Raw genomic sequence first — 11,182 nt, 5'->3', positions numbered from 1 at the left:
CCACTGCAGGACCACCCCAGGGTCAGCTGGGGTCTGGGCTGAGGGTGAAGGTGCTAAACCTGGGAGCAGGGACCCGCCTGTGCCCCCAGCACCCAGCCCGTGCACCCACTCAGCACTGCATCGCACAGGGCTGCGGGGACACCCAGCGGCCACCCTTTAAAGCAGCATTTGGGGACCCCAGGAGATGCTGGAAAAACTATTTGCCCGGTTCTCCAACACCTCCCTGGGCCACAGGGTGCCCCCCAGCCCACGCAGTGTGTTCAGGCACCTGGGGCAGCGCTCAGTGCCCCCAGCTGCACGGAGCAGGGGGTCCAGGTGGGTGTTTCCAGCACCCAAGTGGGCTCTGGGGTCGGTTTGAGTTGGGCTCAGCTGGGTTTGGCCCCGGGAGGAGCATTTTGGCTGCAGGGTGGGCTGAGGGGAAGGCAAAGCGGTGTTCAAGGCAGACCCTGGCTGCAACACGAAGGAGCAGGATGAGTCCCCCGAGCTGGCTGGGGCTGCCCCAGCACCGAGTGAGCTGGGGAGGGAGTTTGGGTCTCGGGGGTTTTGGCTGATCCCTCTGCGCTTGCCCTGAAGCAGCACTCGGTTTGGGCACCCGCTCCGCAATGCTGCAGAGCTCGTGGTGCCGCAGGGGTGCGGTGCCAGCTCGGAGTTCGGGGCAGCCACCCCACCCCAGGGTCGTCCAGCTTGGGAATCTGCCCCGCTCCCTGTGCTGAGCCCGGCCAGCACGGCTCCTTCCCATGGGACACATCCAGCCTGCACAGGGGCTGATCCTGCTCAGGGCTACGGGCACGGCACAGGGCCTAGCAAGCAGCAGCTGGAGGGATGGAGGCACAACTGTCATCGGGTCCTGGGTGTTGTCCCCATCCCCATGCCTTAGACACCCCATCAGACCCCATCGGAGCCTGTCGTAGCTTGCTGGTGGCAGGGAGCAGAGCCTGGGAATGCCACCAGTGCCACCAGGTGCTCTGTGACATCAGGGAGAACAGGGACAAAGAGGTGACACCAGGCAGCGAGCTTGGGGACTGTCCCGTGCCACCTGGGTGCACCCGAGGCCACCGGGGCAGAGGGTGAATCAGCTGCAGGGTCCCTGGGGAGGAGCAGGGGGTCATGGGGTGCTGTGGAGGAACCCAGCTCCGCAGCACCCTCTTGCTAGACAGCCCCCGGCACTAAAGTCACCTCCTGCCCCACCACAGACACAGAGCCCCGGGTTGCATCCTTCCCAACCGTATCCTCAGCCACAGCCCTGCTGGGTGGGAGACCCTTGGGTGTCAGTGGGGCCCCCCGGGTGCCCCCTGTTCGCAGCAGGGCTGGGACGAGGAGGGGATGGACCCCAGCAAGCTGCCAAAACCCTGCAGTCCCGCAGCCACCGAGGCTCAGCAGCAGCCCCCACCATGTGGCTCAACAGAAAGTCGGGACACATCTACCTGCTCCCAAGCCCCATCGGCCCCCAGGAGGGTGTCCTCACCCGGCAGGACCTCCACATCCAGCCAGAGTGCCAAGTCCTGCAAGAAATCCACATCCAGCAGGACCTCCGAGTGAGTGAGGGGGTGCCTCCTTGGATGGAGGGAGCCCACATTTGCCCATGTTTCGGTCTCCTTGTTTTCCCCGCTTGTCCTCAAGGCAGAAAAGCTGCAGGACGGGAAGGGGAGGGTGATAGAGGATGATGCCAACATTGCAGGGGGGCTGCCCTATGGTGCACGGTACTGATGGCCGAGACGTATCCACCCAGGCAGGCAGTGTACAGGAAGGACGTGCCGAAGGCAGATAAAGCAACGCAGGTGAGGGTGGGCAGCGCTGGCCCCCACGCACATTCGCGTAAGTTCTTTTGGAAGCACGCCTGCACCCCAAAACTATGTGCCCATCACCCACGTATGCAACCCTCATCCCCAGGGATGCAGCTGGGTCATGCCAGGGGCTGAGTGTCTGTATATTCTCCCGGGAAGCACAGACAAGGATTTGGCTGCTGGGAGCATTCTGGTGTGGCCCAGCCTGGGGTAAACTCCTGCACAGGAGCTGGGGACCCTCCAGAGATGGAGGACTGGACCCTCCCAGAGCCCCCCAGATGGGGGCTACCGCGTCCCTCCCATTCCCATCCCTGGGCTCAGCCCATGCTTGGACGGTGTTTGATGGTGTGGGTGTTCTCGGCCCCAGACCCCCTCTTCCTTCGAGGTGTTACAGAAGGAATGGCTGCCACAGGGCAAGAAGAAGGAGGAAAATAAGTACATGAGCGATGACCAGGATCAGCCGCAGCAGCGAGCCTCAAGGGCCAGCAGTGCCACAGAGAGCTGCTCCCAAGCATCGCAGCGCAGAGCCCCCAGCCCCCCCGAGGCAGCTGTCACAGCCCAGAACAGGTAACGCAGGGACCGCCCAGGGTTGAGCCAGTCCCACTCCTGCGTCTCCCCCCAGGGTGGTCTGGGCCCCCCCAAGGCAGAGGGATGGGTGCTGGGCAGGGTCGTCTCACACGTGTCCGTCTGCTCCCTTGGTAGGAAGAGCATGTCCAGCCTCTGCGTGAATCTGTACAACGCAGAGGGAGAAGAGCAGGATGAGGCTGTCCTGCTGCTGGAAGGTAACCCTGCTCCTCCCCATCCCGTTCAGCTGTGTTTGCTCCTTCGTGCTCCTCTGAAATCCTCTGTCCCACTTCGATGACTCCAGCACGCCGGAGAAACCAGAGCGATGCCACTTGTGTGATTTGGGCAGATCATCTCCGTTTCCCATTGAGCTGTGGGATGAGACAAGACCCCTGTTTAGCTGAGTTCACTGCCCCTTGATGCCAGTGGGCATGGCTGCTTGCAGGATCAGGCCCATGACCTTGAGGACCAGCTGCTGGGAGTCTGGAGTGGCTTTCCCCCCCCCCCCCCCCCAAAATCAGGGCTGTGTCGCTGTGCTGGCCCGCGTAAAGGAGTGTGAGCAGCCAGAGGTACCTCCTGGGGCAGGCGGTGGAGGTGGTGGTTGCTCTCAGCTCCTTGGGAGAAGCCATTTGCAAGCAGTAATAACTCCAACTCTGCTGAACCTGCAAATTTTGGGCTGGGTTGAGGCTTTTGGTGTTAGGGACCACTAGATGGTGGTGTCTGTATGCGCTCGGTCAGATGCTTTCCACATTTCTGTGCTGCTTTCTGATCAACTCCCGCTGCAGACAGGGATCCCCAGGGAAATTTCCCCCATGGAGGTTTCCAGAGGGTGGGAACACCCTGCAACCCATCGCACAGACACAGCTCCTGCAGCAACGCTTCAGGCTGGGGTTATTTTTAATGCTACTTTTATTCCTGGAAGCAGCGAAGTGCTCCCTCTTCTTGGACCCCATTAATACATCAACTCCTTTTGCAAACTGATGTCTGTTAATAAATCCAAGAATCAGCAAAGTGCTTCCTGATGCAGCTAGGAGCTGACATAAGATGCATTCTGTCCCATTCACAACCCAGAACTGTGTTTTCCAGGTCTCTAGGAAATTTTCTGAAATGAAACACATCTCTCCTTTGTAGGGAAGCAGGTCAATGTTGGAGAGGTGAAGTCTCACCTACACCCAGTGGAAATCCACTTACCAGACCAGACTCACAGGGAGGCACGGGAGGACGTGGCTGTGGATGGTGAGTATATCGGCACTTCAGGATTGTTCAGGATCTGGAGCATCTGCTGGGCAGAAAGCTTAAGACTTGGGAAAGAAGAGGAGAAAGAGCTGGAATTAAAAAAAAGCCAAAATGCTGACATTTCCCAAGGCACAAAATCACAGAATAATTCAGGTTGGAAGGGACCTCAGGAGGTGTCTTAGTCCAACTTCTTGCTCGAAGCTGAGTGAGCTGTGAGATCAGACTGGGTTGCTCTGGGATTTAGTCATTATAGGATCTCCAGGGCTGTAAAGGAGTCGGGGTTAGCCTGGGATGAAAGAGTGCCATGATCTGGAGAAAGCTTGGACCTCCATCCTGCATCTGGCCAAAAAGGCCCTGGTTTGGGAAGCAGTTTTGGGGTGAGAGTCTCTAAAATCACCAAATCCTTTGTGGATATGAGAGTTCTCAGTGTTGTAAACTGCCCTTTTGGTGAGACATTTAAAGCTGCAGCCAAGAGTCTCCCTGCAACCTCTTGTTGTATTTTGGGCTCCCCTTCCTCAAACATATATCCCCATTAACTAAACTCCATCTTCCCCCATACCCCAGGGGACACAGTTGACATCCATGATGCAGATTCCAACATGGGTACCACGGAGGTCCCCTTAGCCAACGAGGATCTGCAGGAAGTCCTAGGACACACCGCAGGTGGGAACCGATATTTCCCTTCTTGCTCTCTGCTCCTACCTGGCCCCTCCAGCCAGCAAACCAGTGACAGGAGCACGGGGAGGCTGCTGGTGCTTTGCAGCTCGTGCTTGGCCCACAGCTGGCGTGGGATACACTGTGCACTCAGCAGAGGTTAAATTCTCTCCATTTCTCCCTTCCCTTTAATCTTGTGTTGAATTTTTGCTTTGCATTATTTGGCGCAGGGGGCATAGCGTGAACTCTGTGCGTCTCAGCAAGATATAAATGCCATCCCTCGGCGTGTCAAAGGAGAAGGGGGCTGTGTCTAGAGCGTGTTATGCATGGTGCAGCGTGGAGGGAGGTGATGGGTGATGAATGGCCATGGAAAAGGAATTTAATCCTGTTTGGCCTCAGCATCCCACCCTGCCCCGCAGGGAGGGAGTTTCATTGCATTATTGTGGCTACAGTCCTTTAGATCCTGAGATGGAAAGGGTAGGTGAAAGGCAAAGGAGTCTCTATTATTACTATTATTAATAACCTTTTTTTGCCAAGTCTCTCTGTGCTGACTGCCAACATGCAGAGGAGGTTTCCAACACTTTCTTGTTACAGAGGACGCAGCCACTGTGGATAATCAGGGCTCTGACCTGGCCACGGTGGAGACCCACTTCACCCCAGAGCCACAGGAGTTGCTGAGTCTTGTTGCTGTGGATGGTGCCTCTCTGGCTGCCATTCCGCTGTCATTGCCAAGGCCTGAAATCTCCCTGGAGAGCCAGTCCCTGCTGCTGGCGAGACACCCTGCTTCATTCAAAAATTGCCCGGGCCCTACCTTAGGGTACAAAGGTGACACCCAGGACCTCAGGTCCATCCTGGGCTCTGTGGCCACCAAGGTCCCCCTGACCAGCAAGGAGAAGCTGGAAGCCTTAGGATACATGGAAGGTGAGGGTAGGTATCTGAGATATTTCTCCTTGGAGGAAGCCTAGAAATCTCTGGAAACAAACAGATTAGTAAAGAGCCTTCTGCATGCCTGTATGGTGCTTGTCAGGTGAAGAGGACGTGATGTTAGCACGGAAGCTACACGAGGCAACTGATTCCCTTAAAATAATACAGTGGGTTCCCACTCACATGGGGTAAACATGGAGGAAAGTCTGTGGTGGTGAACAACTCAGTCGTTCCTCTAATAGTAAATTCCTCCTCCCCTGCCTCAGCAGGGTCTAGTACCTTATTTTTGTACCCGCATCTGCCACAGAGGCATCATGCTGTGAGGGGGATTTGTGCCCAATGAAGTCGGTCTGGATTTCCACGAGTGTAAAGAGAAGCAAGCCACAGCACTTTTGCTTTCAACTTTCTCTTTTTCCAATACCTGACCCTGTCCAAGGACTCCATCCTGCCTTCACTTGGAAGGAAGAAAGCTCTAACCATCATTTTGGGAAAGCCCCTAGCTTTGTGCAGTAGCTGCCAGTGGGTCCAGCACCAGCACATCATCCCCTTTGTGCTCTGGTGTCTGTTATTTCCACTGACACTGAGCGCTGCTCTCACCCTGCAGATGACGGGAAGGTGAATCCAGGTGAATCCATGAAGGCGGTGAGGTTGGTTCAGCAACCACCCCTGGGGGAAGGTGAGCAAGATCTCCATAACCCAAATTGCTCCTAGATGACAGCAAATGGGATTAGACAAGTGTCCTTCAGACAACAACTCCGGAGCCACCTATCTTAATGAACTGCAAATCTGCTGGTAATGACGCTGTGCAGGGAGAGCCAGAGAAACACCAGCACTGCAGTAGGTTTCCGAAACTTCAATGCAAGGCTCACTACAGCCATATGCAGACTCGCTGAAGCCAGACAGGCAACACAAATTCCCATATTCACTAGCCATCCTTAACACGTGTGATTAGACGTGGCAGTCACAGCACTTGGGCTGTGCAGCCAAGCTCCCAAGTACAGCACGCCAAGAGAAACCGTGTTAAACTCTGACTTCTCATCGAGGATTCAAACACATCATCCCCAGTCCAACTTTCCAACTGAATACGTTTCCCACCAGAACCCCTGATATTGCTCAGGGCCATCAGAGATTAACACATCAAAGCTGAAGCTGCTGGAAAAATCAAAGCACGATGCTGCTCTCAGCATGCTCCTTGCTCCATGTCATAACTCTTGAGTCAGGAGGGTGGGAAATCACAGATGTAGGATGGGCTGCTTGAGACTGACAAAGATTTACTTGACGCGCTCTGGTTTCTGTTTCCCTTCTTGTTTCAAGACCTGATTTGTCCGCAAGCCACCTCATCTCGCTCTGCTTCCCCCTCGTCGCAGTGATGGCAGGGCTTTTCCCCTCCCTGCGTGCGGGAGAGATTAATTTCACTAATGTGCTGAAAAGATTTTAAATCCTCTGGAGGACAGAGCTGGAGAAAGGCAAAAGATGTTACTAACACTGCTTTTATTTTTATATAACAAATTTCCCTCCATGTCCTGACTGTCCATGGAAGATGGTAGCACCTTGCTGACATGTTTAGAATGGTACTTAAAACACCCACGTTTAGAAGGAAAACAATGCTCAGCGGGGCTTTTTTATTTTCACAGAGGACAAAGTTGATGTCAGCGGTGAGGGCTCCATCCTGGCCACCCCACAGATCCATTCAAACCCAGAGAAGCTGAAAGAGGCAAAAGTGAATGGTGAGTGAATCATAGAAATATTGGTGGGAAGAAGCCTATGGGGGCCTCCAAATGAGCCTCCCGCTATTGCCAGCACTAGGTCAGGTTGGTTGAGGTTTTGTCTAGCCAAGCCTTGGGCACCTCCTTGAGGACTTGGAAGTCTGGGCATGGCCCAAAGCACCTTGCCCAGTGTCTCACAGATTTTCTGGGCCGACAGCAGGAACTGAGCCTGGGTCTTTAGCCACCCACACCATGGGACCTTCGTGCTGGGTCACAGTGCTGCAGGGATGACAGGCTGGCATGCTGCGATCACAATTGTGTGGCCTCACATCCATCAGCTGAACCAGGTTCTGGATTAGCAGGTTGAGGACAATATCTGTAAGAGAGAGCTTGGTGTGATGTTAATTCCCCCCCTGTGACTAGTTAGCCTTTGGCTGCCATGAGGGACCATGTTCAAGGGGTAGAGGAAGGAAAATCAGCTTGTCCATGAAGTGTCACCTCCATGGGTGGCAGTTTGTCTGCGAGCTACCTGCTGTTCCAGGCACTGGTTATTCCGGAGGGAAAGGCAAAGAGAAAGGGGAATAAACTACCCTCCACATCCACTGCAGGTGGGATAGGCAATCAGCAGCTTAAGTGGCAAGAAGAGGAGATCTGAATTAGCCATAGTGAAGATGCTAGAGCAGAGGAAGATGCTGTAGCAGAGGACAGGGAATCTGGGAGGGTGCAGGATTTCCATTGCTGGATAGCCTGCTGCCCATAAACAGGATGAGACAGCGAGTTAATGCTGCAATAGCACAGAACAGGGACAGTTGTCATCACAGGGTCCTTTCAGCTCTCGTCCTGGTGATGGCTACAGCTGTGAGTCCTGCCTGGAGGGAAGCCCATGAGACTCTCTGATTATTTGTCTTTCCACATGCAGAAAGAGTTGCTCCTTCTCCTGGCTCTGCTCCCAAAACCAGGGTGACACCAAAGCCTCTGCCAAAGAAGAGGGTGATAAAACCCCTCCCAAGGGAGGCACCCAGGTGAGCATGAAGATGGAAACTGGGTGTGTGAAAATGCTGCTGTCCCCGGTCTGTTATGTGATCACACGCAGAGGTCCTACCTTCACGCTCGTCCCTACAGTGCTGTGCGTGTTGGCATTATCAATCTAGAGAAGAAATGCTGAGGCACGGGTGGTGGATTGGGCCAGGGTCCGGAGCACCAGCCCCAACAAGGGCTGTGGGTCACAGACCTTGGTCCATCCAGTGTTGCATTGTGGCCAAGGGAGATTTCCAGGACTGTTACCTCCTGTCCGATGTTTCTGCTTCCCTGCACGCACCAGGGTGGCCACAGTTGCCCCCTGCCAAAGTTAGCCTGAACTGGGGAAGACAGCTGAGATCCCACTATCATTTCTGTGCAGCCTTGAGCAGTTAACGTGAGCTGCCACACAGTGTTTCATTCCCATCACTGTGAGTGTGGATCTGGGTGGTGAGCTCTTCTCTGGCAGTCCTTCCAGCACTGTCTGGCCCATAGAGCTGGGAGAAGGACTGGCACCTGCATTGCTTGCTCCAGCTCCATCAGCAGGAGCTGCATTATCGGTTGGTCTCTTGTCAGTGCGTGCCTCTCAGTTGTCAGTCTGTCCATCTCTCTTTATGCCTCTGTGTGTGTGGCAGGGAGCCCTCATGCATCCCTCAGCAGAGAATTGAGTGCAAAGCAGCAAAGAACATGACAAGGAAAAAACGGAAAGGTAATGGCACCTTGTTAATGGCTTCCTCCCTGAAGGCATGTTGCCAGCATGGCCAGGAGTGGTTTGACCTTTAGCTTGGTCCTGCGGCATTTCATGATCCTCCCGAGACAACAACCAGGAGTACACAAAGGAAGGGACAATCCCCTGTCCCAAGGATTTGGGGACCCAGTGATTGAAGGAAGCATCAATACCCTTTTTGACAGAGAGATAACTGAAGCTCATGAGCGCAGAGCTGGAACTAAACCAACCACCTCACCCAGCACCTCACGTTAAACACAGGCTCACCTTTCCTCTGCCCAGATCCCCCAACTCCCCTGCAGCCTCGGTAGCTCTTTAGAGGTAGATGCTTTGCCACTGGCAGTAAGGAACAACCCGTCCCGATCCCAGTCCCAAATCCTCAGTGGTTATAGTTCATTGTTTCCAAACGAATATAATATAAGCAGTGCCTCCCTCCAGCCCATTTAATCCACTGTCCTCTCTCTGCCTGCAGCATTCTCCAATGCTTTCAACTTATTCCCCAAAGACCCGGACGACAATATTAATCTTCACAGCCTGGAGGTGACTGCTAAGCAGCTGGGGATTAGCTTAACCAGTCAAGAGGCATACGACGAACTGGTGCGTGCAGATGCCGATGGTGAGTGCACTAGACCACACATTACTCCCCTGTGGGTTGTTCTGAGCCAATTTCTGGATGTGCAAAGCGATCCTCCTTCACGTTCCTTCCCAGCCCAGGGCAATACTGTACCGAAATGTTTCCTGAGCCAGAGGCTGTACTTGGGCTGCTGCATTTCACCACTTACCAGGGACTATCCTTCATGAATACGTTGTGCTTTTTGGACCTCTTTATGCATGCTGAAACACCAAGTTCCACAGCCCACTTACATGTGAAAGCTTTAACAGCTTTTCTCCTACCCTTAGGTTTTAGTAGCAAATCTTTCTGCAGCACCAGCTCTAAGCTGCTCACCCCAGCATTTCATTACAGCAAAAAACTGCCTTGCTAATAGAGGTGCTACTTGCCTGCAGGAGACAGGACAGTGGATTTCTCTGACTTTCTGGACATCATTACTGACAAGAAGCATTTCACCCAGACAATATGTAAGTAAGAGACATTCTACTCCAGCAAAAGCCTCGCTTATCCAGAGATATCTGAATTTACCTGATTTTCAGACTAATTGGTACCGAGCAAGAAATCAGCATCTGGGACCCAAAGGAATGAAGGCCGCTCTACTCAGACAAGACAGCAATAGGTCAATGGGCCATGACAGGCCAGCTCAGGGTTAGCTCTGCCCCCATGACCAACCATCACTGTGCTTGCCAGTCTCAGGGACAGGGGCAGGAATCCAGCATTCCGTCTAGGTGTTCCTGGCTGCAAAAGCAGAGGCCAAACTCTTCTCTTACAAGATGGGACACAGGAGGAGTAGAAGACCTTACTTTCTTTGGCTAGTGATAAGCTGCAGGGAATTGTCCTCCCCGCTAGATACTTAATCAGCACTCAGCAGAAAATGGGGATGGATCCCTATGGCATAACTTGTCCAGATCTTCCTGGGGGCTGCTGGGATCTCTGCTCCCTTTGAGCTCTGTGAAGGTAAGACAAGGCTCAGTCATGGTTCTGACCACTCTCCTCCTCTCCAGCCCCTGGGAAAAATGACTCAGGCAGCTTCAATTCTGTCGATGCCAAAGGAATCCTCCTCTTCAAAGTCTTCTTGAAGCTGGTGGAGTTGGCGGCTCTGCCCCAGAGAACTCTGTTTCAGATTATCAGGTGAGCTTCCTTAGCTCTGTGAGATAGAGAAGGGAGGTCCCCACTCTACTGGGATATTTGTGCCGTATATAACAAAATATACAGAACACAAGGGCTCCAAGACTAGATTTCCAGAAATGTTTTATATCTAGTTGGACATCCAAAAGCACCTGCATAACTCAGACACCTGCTCTACAAAGACACTGTTGTAAATGCCACCATGTGTCTATCACACACCTTTCCAGTTTAAATATCCTCACACAGCCCGTCTTTCCAGATATGTGGGTGCACAGCAGCCAGCGCTGAGTGGGGCTTTGGGCTGTGTTTCACAGGACAATGACGCCCTCTTTTGTCTTCTAGTTACTACAAGCAGAAGCTTAGGGACTGCACTGGCCAAAAAGTCTGGTTGGATGGTGACTTCCTCAAGTGTCGCAGAAAGAAGCCCCAGAAAATTCAGAAAAAGCCAGTTTACTCGATGCCTGCCTTTGTAAGTGCTGCCCATGTCTCAGCCATGAACAAAAGGGACAAAACAGCTTACAGGGAGCACCTCAAAGGTAGGTAAGGCTTGCACACTGTCACTCCCACTCTGTCCAAAAGGGAAGTCACTGGAGCTACGAGGGTGACAACCCAACTGGGGCATTTGCCACAGCTGCTTCTGTCCCGTCCTGGCACGTGGCCTTCTCCGAAGGTGGAGGATCGGTGCTTCTGGTATCGAGTTCAGCAAGGCTCAGGGTCAGCCCTGCGTCAGCAAACCCTTCCAAAGGTAACTCCTAAGAGGATCACAGAAAACGGAGCTGGAGCAGACCGTGGGAGTCCAGCCAGCTCAAAACCCGCCCAGGGCAAGAAGCAA

The 11,182-nt window shown here is 53.7% G+C and overlaps 1 protein-coding gene across 1 annotated transcript in view; it reads right to left on the bottom strand.

Moving 5' to 3' along the window:
* FTSJ3 (FtsJ RNA 2'-O-methyltransferase 3) overlaps window positions 1–8,983 on the bottom strand; it is an 801,657-nt gene extending 792,674 nt beyond the window's left edge. Inside the window, exon 1 of the mRNA XM_069786731.1 lies at window positions 8,964–8,983. The gene's annotated coding sequence lies outside the window, so the exon portion shown is untranslated. The remainder of the gene's footprint in view (window positions 1–8,963) is intronic.
* Window positions 8,984–11,182: the final 2,199 nt, after the last annotated feature.

Source organism: Haliaeetus albicilla, chromosome 7 (assembly GCF_947461875.1).
Source record: "Haliaeetus albicilla chromosome 7, bHalAlb1.1, whole genome shotgun sequence".
NCBI classification, from domain to species: domain Eukaryota; kingdom Metazoa; phylum Chordata; class Aves; order Accipitriformes; family Accipitridae; genus Haliaeetus; species Haliaeetus albicilla.
The sequence above is the reverse complement of the archived record's forward strand: the minus strand, read 5'-3'. Positions and strand labels throughout refer to the sequence as shown.